This window comes from Coptis chinensis, chromosome 2, assembly GCF_015680905.1.
Source record: "Coptis chinensis isolate HL-2020 chromosome 2, ASM1568090v1, whole genome shotgun sequence".
NCBI lineage: Eukaryota > Viridiplantae > Streptophyta > Magnoliopsida > Ranunculales > Ranunculaceae > Coptis > Coptis chinensis.
The window spans coordinates 29,010,753-29,018,055 of NC_141457.1; the positions used below are offsets into that span (position 1 = coordinate 29,010,753).

The following is a 7,303-nucleotide window of genomic DNA, read 5'->3' on the forward strand; positions in this document are numbered from 1 at the left end:
GAAGGGGTTACTAGCGGTAAGAGGTTACGGGTTTGGGTCAAGGAGGATATACCGGTAGACGGTAGTGTTGAGGGGAAATATTCTGTGGAGCTTACTCTTTGTTACACCTGTGGATGCTTTCTTATTCCTTCTATTATTCTTTAACTCGTAAGTTTCATTATCTCTCACACACACTCTCTCTCTCTCTCAAGCGCCGAGGGTGAGTTCTCACTCTTTCTCTATCTCTCTTGAATTTTGTTTTCATTTTAATCTGCCACTACATGGTTTTAATCGACATCATGTTCCGTCCTTTTTCCTTTGAGTGTAAATAGTTGGTTTTATTCTCGACACAAGTATAAAGAGGCTTTCCAAGAGTATATTCGTGCATTGGTGAGATTTGAAGTCTATTATGTTTATTTGTTTGTTTGGTTTACTATAATGGTATTTAGAATATGTTTTTAGGAGCAGATTAAGTGGTGGTTTAGTTTCTGGAATGGTTTTTATTTGGTTTCGAGATGGCAAGAAATGGTAGCTTAATTGTTTTTTGTTGAGGTGAAATGGTTTCTCATGTATAATAATATGTTTCAATATAAGAATTCTGGGACTCTCACCGTCAAGTTACGCACAAACAAAACACATTTGGTTTCTCATGTATAATAATATGTTTCAATATAAGAATTCTGGGACTCTCACCGTCAAGTTACGCACAAACAAAACACATGAATATATAACTTAGGACTCACCATTGTTATTAGCTTATCTATGTGAATGCATGTTATGTGTTATTGTTTACGAACTTTAAGTGTTTTGTGCTTACTAGAAGCCTACAAGCATGATCCACAATCAATATTTAGCATAAGATAGTTATAGTGTGTACAAGATGAACGAAAAAGGCGAGCAGTTCAGCACAATGTAGAACACTATCAGAAAATTGACTTGATTTGCATGTGCTGTTTTTACATTTTTGGGTTTTGCTACAGAAGACTGAAATCGAGAAAATTGATTGTCTTTTAAAGTTTCATTGTGGGTTGTCAAGTTGAATAAATTCTAGTCGCGGACCGTTTTGCACCTGTGCTTTTGTTGAAAGAGAAAGGATTATATACTTTACTTATAATAGTGAATACTGTTATCACAACAAAGAAATGTGTTGCTTATATCTAATAAATAAAATTGTGTATATCATTGTGTATAATATCTTTTAATTGTTATTATTATCATACCATAGGCGCATTACTACCCCTCCTTTAGTGAAGCGCAAGAGGTTTCGTCTTGGTCTTGAGGCCATGCCTCCACCTCCAGATTTCAAGGAGTTGACGGAGGCAGTGCGTCAACTAACTAGTGCCTTCAATCCTGTTGAGGAGCATACTAGTAAGTATAGATTATAGTTAGTGACATGCGCCCGACACACGTATCAAATGGAATAGTCCCCTCACAATTCGGTGATAGCTTATAGAAAGAAACAAGCAAAAGAGGTTCCATTAGCTCTAAAAAGAAAGATTGGTGATGACTCTTGGACCAAGTTAGGGGGCAGCAATGCGCTCCCCATCTGTAAGGTGGCCTCCATGTTGATTGGGGATCAAATCCCATCCATATGTTCCAGCTACTGTTAAGTTGGCCAGCTACAAATTGGTTTACTGCTCAAATTAGCCCTCGATACAGAGGAGAGGACACAAAACATTGGAAAAAAATATACTCGGAGCTTGTTAATATGTATTATTCTAGGCTTAACAAAATCAGGTTAGAGAAGATTGTAGCTTCTTGATGGGGTCAAGGTCAATCAGTTTGACATGCATATGAAATGTCAAAAATACAAAAGAGATTCTGCCAAATTTTTTATAGAATGTGATGTTTTATAGTTATCGTTAAAAACATTTGAACCAAGTATTAAGTTATCTTTGTTCATGTAAGGATGTACTTAAAGATTTTCATCTTTGTTCATGTAAGGATATTTGACGTCGTATTCGTCTTTGTTCATGCGTTGTAATTTTAAAGACATTTGAACCAAGTCTTGTTCTTTGCTTCGTATTTAATAGATTTATTCTTATACAAGTCTTGTTCTTTCTCCAGGAACGTCTTGCTCACTTTGTCAGGAAAGATAAAGCTTGCAGACTTCGGAATATCTGCGAGGATCACCCCTGGTCAAAGATTGTCTAGTAAAACTGGTACCCCAGCTTATCTTGCCCCTAAAGTTTTAGCCGGAAAGTATTAAGAAAAAGTGGATATCACGGAGTCTTTGGTGTCATCTTTCATGCTCTTCTTTTTTTGGATATGAGTCTTTTGTCGGTTTGCGCTATGGACAGTAGTACTCTTGCTGTATTATTTCTTCTTTGGCCTCCATGCATCTTATGACACGGCAAAGCAATCTCGTATGGAGAAAGAGAATCACCCAGTTGAAGAAGGTGAAGAGGGGATTCTTGATTGGTAACAACAATTGATGAAGGCGTTGGATGTTTTGGTAGAGACAACTGTAGATGAAGAATCGAGAACAAAGGGAGTGGTAATGACACATTTTTGAATCTGCAGAATTTGGATCAGTAAATAAATTTACTTTCATTCATTAGTTTGCAAGTAGTTATAGACTGTTGGTGATATATGGTGTTATAGATTGATGCTTTACTTTTTAGTTTGAACATAGGATGTGTTTGAAAATGAATATTTGAAGGATTTGGCTTTGTACATAATGCATTTAATCTGATTTATAGAGATTGTCTCTTTTTCTATCAAGTGTTTTTTGTTCAAGTAAAGGTTGTTCTCAACAGGCTGCACTTAAAGGTAAAGGAGCAGAAAAATAAACTGCTTTTGATTGGAATATGTGTGTTCCTGTTTTGTAAGTGTACATGATGTGAAGACTGCTCCATCTTTTAAAACACTTCTTCGAGTCTTTATATTCCGCATATTTTTGTAAGGCTACAGTTTAGTGAGTCAATATAAGCTTCAAACTCCAACGAAAAGGCAGATTTCAACCACTCAAAGTGCTATGGCAGCTTGGTGGTGATTTCACATTTTTCTTAATCCAGTGTTGTAAGGGTATTTTTCGTGAAACGTTGCACTGAAACTCAGATTGTCGGTCAACTAAGACCAACATGGCAGGTGAAAAAACAATAGGGATCATCGAGCGTGCCACGATCCTTTGGTCTGCATTTGTTTAATTACAAAAGAAGTTATCACTACGATGGCCTTCAACAACTTTGGCCATGTTTCCATCATACGTAGGAACAAAGATATCACTCTCCAGTGAGACCAGATAATCCAAATCTTTGCCATCCGAGAGGAGTGGTTCCGGAAAAACATAAGATCGAAGGTCCTAATAAGCGTCTCTTTTCTCGAACTGTTTTTCAAATTTAAACGATCTGTTTAACTTCGGAACAAGAACCATCACCATGGAGAATATTAATAATGGGGAAAATATACTAAAGCCTTTTAGAAAAATGATTAACTTATATGAAGTTGCAATTAAGTAGAATTATGTCATGTGAACTTAGATACTGTGGAGTAGTCTATTTCACCTGGAACACAGTTTTATATACACCAATTCCGTTGGTTTCAAAATCTCTCTATTGTTCATTCATGAAGTCAAAATATAAAAAGTCAAAGTGCGAGTTCAGCAAAGAAGAAGCAACACACTAGTAGAATTATACACCAAGGATACCAACAAGCCTTCCAGGAATATATAATAGGAACTTACTTTATGCAAATAACTAAGAACAAATAACGTAACACCACCATATAATCCACTCATTATCTTGAAACACAACGATATTGCCTAATGTAAAAAGTTTAGCACATTGCTCTCAAAAAACAAACAATTAAACCCAATTATATCCTAGGTGTAACTTCACATTCCATCTACTTACCAAGTTCGGATAAGCAGCAGCCATACTTGCCATTCTCCTTTCTCCACCATCTATTTCTCCAGCAGCAATATATATTTGTATAGTACTATCTATGTCTAAATCCCTCAATGTAAGAGCTGTTTCTTCAGGTGTCAATGGGCAGAGACCATCTTTCCTCTTAAGGTTGGAATTAATTACTTTTTTTTTTCACCATGGGTAAGCATATCTGAAAAGAAGTGTCAACGTTACCTAAATAAAGTGCAATATATCAAACTCTTAGACAAGACATTGGTAAGTCGAAGTGACGGATAAGCCTTACCTCATTCTTGTCAACTCTTCCACTTCCTCTTCCTTGCAGCCTTGAGTGCACCCAGAGAATGCCAACACGTCCATTTCATATCTCAGATGCAAAACTAAGAAAGGACCATTTTTCCTTAGAATCCTAATAACCCTTCTACCCAACTCCTCTATCTGAGGAGTAAATCTCAGAGCGCTGAAATTTACTCGGCATCTTAATTTCTGAATATCTGAAGGTAGGCCATTGTTAGCAAGCCTAGCATCAGTCTTGTTCAAATGCACAATCTTATACTTTTGTATCAATGGCAATATCTGCTTACAATAGATGAATAAAAATAAGATAGCGAACTCCATCCCATGAGTAAGAGTATAAATCATGAAGAATTGGATATTGCACCAATGATACTTAACAAAAAGTTACTTGTTTATGGTAATAAGAAATGTCATACCAACTAATGGGGGGCATGGAGTAGACATTTCCTCTTTCCACTCTTCTCTTTAGCCTGGGAGGTAGCTTCTTCAATATCCGGATGTCATCTCTCAAGGATGTAATAAAATGGTCCGCATAAAAAATATCCTGAAACTCACTGCAATATCCAGTAAAAGCTAATGTAAACAACTCCGAGAAACAGCCATATGCTCCAACTTCTCAATCATTGAAACATTCAGGTACTCAATGAAATAACTTTCGAGAAATATAATAACTTGCGAATAAGTTAGAAAAGATTATTGACCCACCTGTGATCAGCCCAAAAAGATGTTTTATCCAGTTCGGGGACTACTAGCGTAACATTCAAATATCTCGCAATGGCAACCATGTCACAAATCTGTCAAGCAGACCAAAAGTTATTTCACATTGATCAATAGTAACAAAAGCGGACACTGACTGGGATTGATTGCAGAAGGAATAAATTTGACCTAAAAATAGCTAACCACTCGCCGTTGCACGCATTTGCTTAAGCCCTCCATTACACGAAACCATTAGGTAACCATTGTTCTTATAAACCCCTAAAGGAAACATTCAAAAGTATTTCATATTAGTGAGGACCACATTCCATATACATTTCCCAAAAAAGTAATTTCATTCCTTTCTACACAAATAGAAAACAAATATAACAATCCAAGAACCCCAATTTTGTTAAACATTGCAACATCACAAACCGTTTCATAACTAATAATATAGGCATAAATACTATGACAGTATGATAAAAAAAAAAACTTAATCACTCACTTTTGGGTGGAAGGGGAACCATCAAAGGAACAGAAGACAACTTAACATCCAAAGGTGAGAGAAGCGAATGATCAAAACTAGGGTTGAAATATTTGCCGAATTTGCCAATGGCAAAAATTGTGTTATCAAGCACCGCCAAACCTGGCAAATGAGATTTGCCAACATTTGCCTGGTGATGAAACAAGCAGCGGCAAAACTCTATTTTCCTGCTAGTAGTTTGCCGGCAAAATTTAAAGTGGAAAAATATTTTCCCATTACATATTTGCCCCCTCAAGTGGGAAAATTTATCAAGCACGCCCTTAAAGAACAGGTACAATGGATCCTCCTGTTTTGCCCCGCAAAAAGAGCAAGAGAAATCTCCCTTCATATCTCTACTACTGAGTAAATCCCCAGTTGGAAGACTACCCATATACAGCTTCCATATAAAAATCTGTATACTGGCTGTAATGAGGACCTTCCAGATAGCTTTAACAGTCCTTGTGTTAAAGGAAGAAGACTAAGTTATCTCTTGGTTATCCGAAAGCTTATGATGCTGACTTTACAGTCAGGATACCATTTCTAGTACTCATCCATCTTAGCTTATCCTTACCACCAAAACTTGTTCAATCCTATTTGTGTCCCATCCACTACCATCATCCATCATAATATCCTTAACTTTGAGATCTTGTAACTCAGGCCTCATAGGGACCAAATCAATTATAGCAAGAGGCTTATTATTTATTTTAAGTCAGGGCTGATTCATTAGAGATACATCTTCCCCTTTGCATATGCTCTATATACACTCATCAGTGATCTTTATAGCCACCCTAAGTATCCCTTTCCAGAACCAAGAAGCATAAGATTGTGGATTTTTTTTAATATCAAACTAGTTCCTTCCATATATAGCCATGAAAGTTTTAGCCCATAGAGAAGTCTTATCTATTAAGCCTTCCAAGCCAACTTAGCTATCATAGCTATATTCATGTTTTGTGCCTTTCTGAGCCTAAGCCACCTTGAGCCTTAGGTTTACAAATGTTATCCCACCCAATGGTGTGGATGCTTTGTGCCATTCCTCTGTTCCATGCCACTAGAAATTCCTACAAGCCTTATTTATCTTCTCACAAGTTGATGTAGGAAGAAGATAAGTAGCCATAGCAAAAATTGGTGTGGCTTGGACCACAACCTAGATGAGGGTAGTTTTTCCAACCAAGGAAAAAAAATTTAACCCTCCACCCCTTAATCTTCCCATGCACCTTAACCACCAAGTAGTCAAAATCATCCCTTTTTTTCCTAAAGAGTTTGTCTAAAAGCCTCATTTTCCAAAACCTTTTCAAAATCTTTTTATGCCTATTATTTACACTCCTACTACTATATATACTAGACTTATCATAATTAATCTTTTGACCAAAGATATCACAATAGTCTTCCAAAATCTTTTTCAAATTCCCACTCTCTTTAAGATTATTTAAGATTAGCTTTAATAAACAAAATTAGGTCATTAGCATAAAGTTAGTGAGTGATAGGTTAATACCATGTAACTCCCCTTTGTGCTCAGCAGAAGCTATCATCTTAGACAGAGTTTCTAAGACCAGAATAAACAGATAAGGGGAGAGAGGATCTCCCTGTCTCAGACTTCTGCTAGGGATAACTTTCTCAAGAGGAGCCCCATTCAAAAGAACTTTAAAGGAAACATTAGATAGACATTGAGAGATGAGGAGTCTTCACTTATCATTGAATCCCAATCTTTGGAAAATCTTATCTATAAATGACTATTCTACTCTATCATAAGCTTTAGACATATCCATTTTCAAAGCTACAAAACTTTTTTTAGTTTTCATATGCCTCATGTAATGGAAAATCTCACTTGCCAAGCCTATATTATCCCCTATATTCCTACCTTTTATGAAAGCTCCTTGAAAAGGAAAACTCCTTGAGAAGGAGAAACTATTTTATATATATACGCCTTTAATCTAATAGCCAGAAG

The 7,303-nt window shown here is 36.4% G+C and overlaps 1 pseudogene; it reads right to left on the minus strand.

The window, feature by feature from the left end:
- Positions 1–3,124: 3,124 nt before the first annotated feature.
- LOC147515681 (rhamnogalacturonan I rhamnosyltransferase 1-like) lies at positions 3,125–5,749 on the minus strand (annotated as a pseudogene).
- Positions 5,750–7,303: the final 1,554 nt, after the last annotated feature.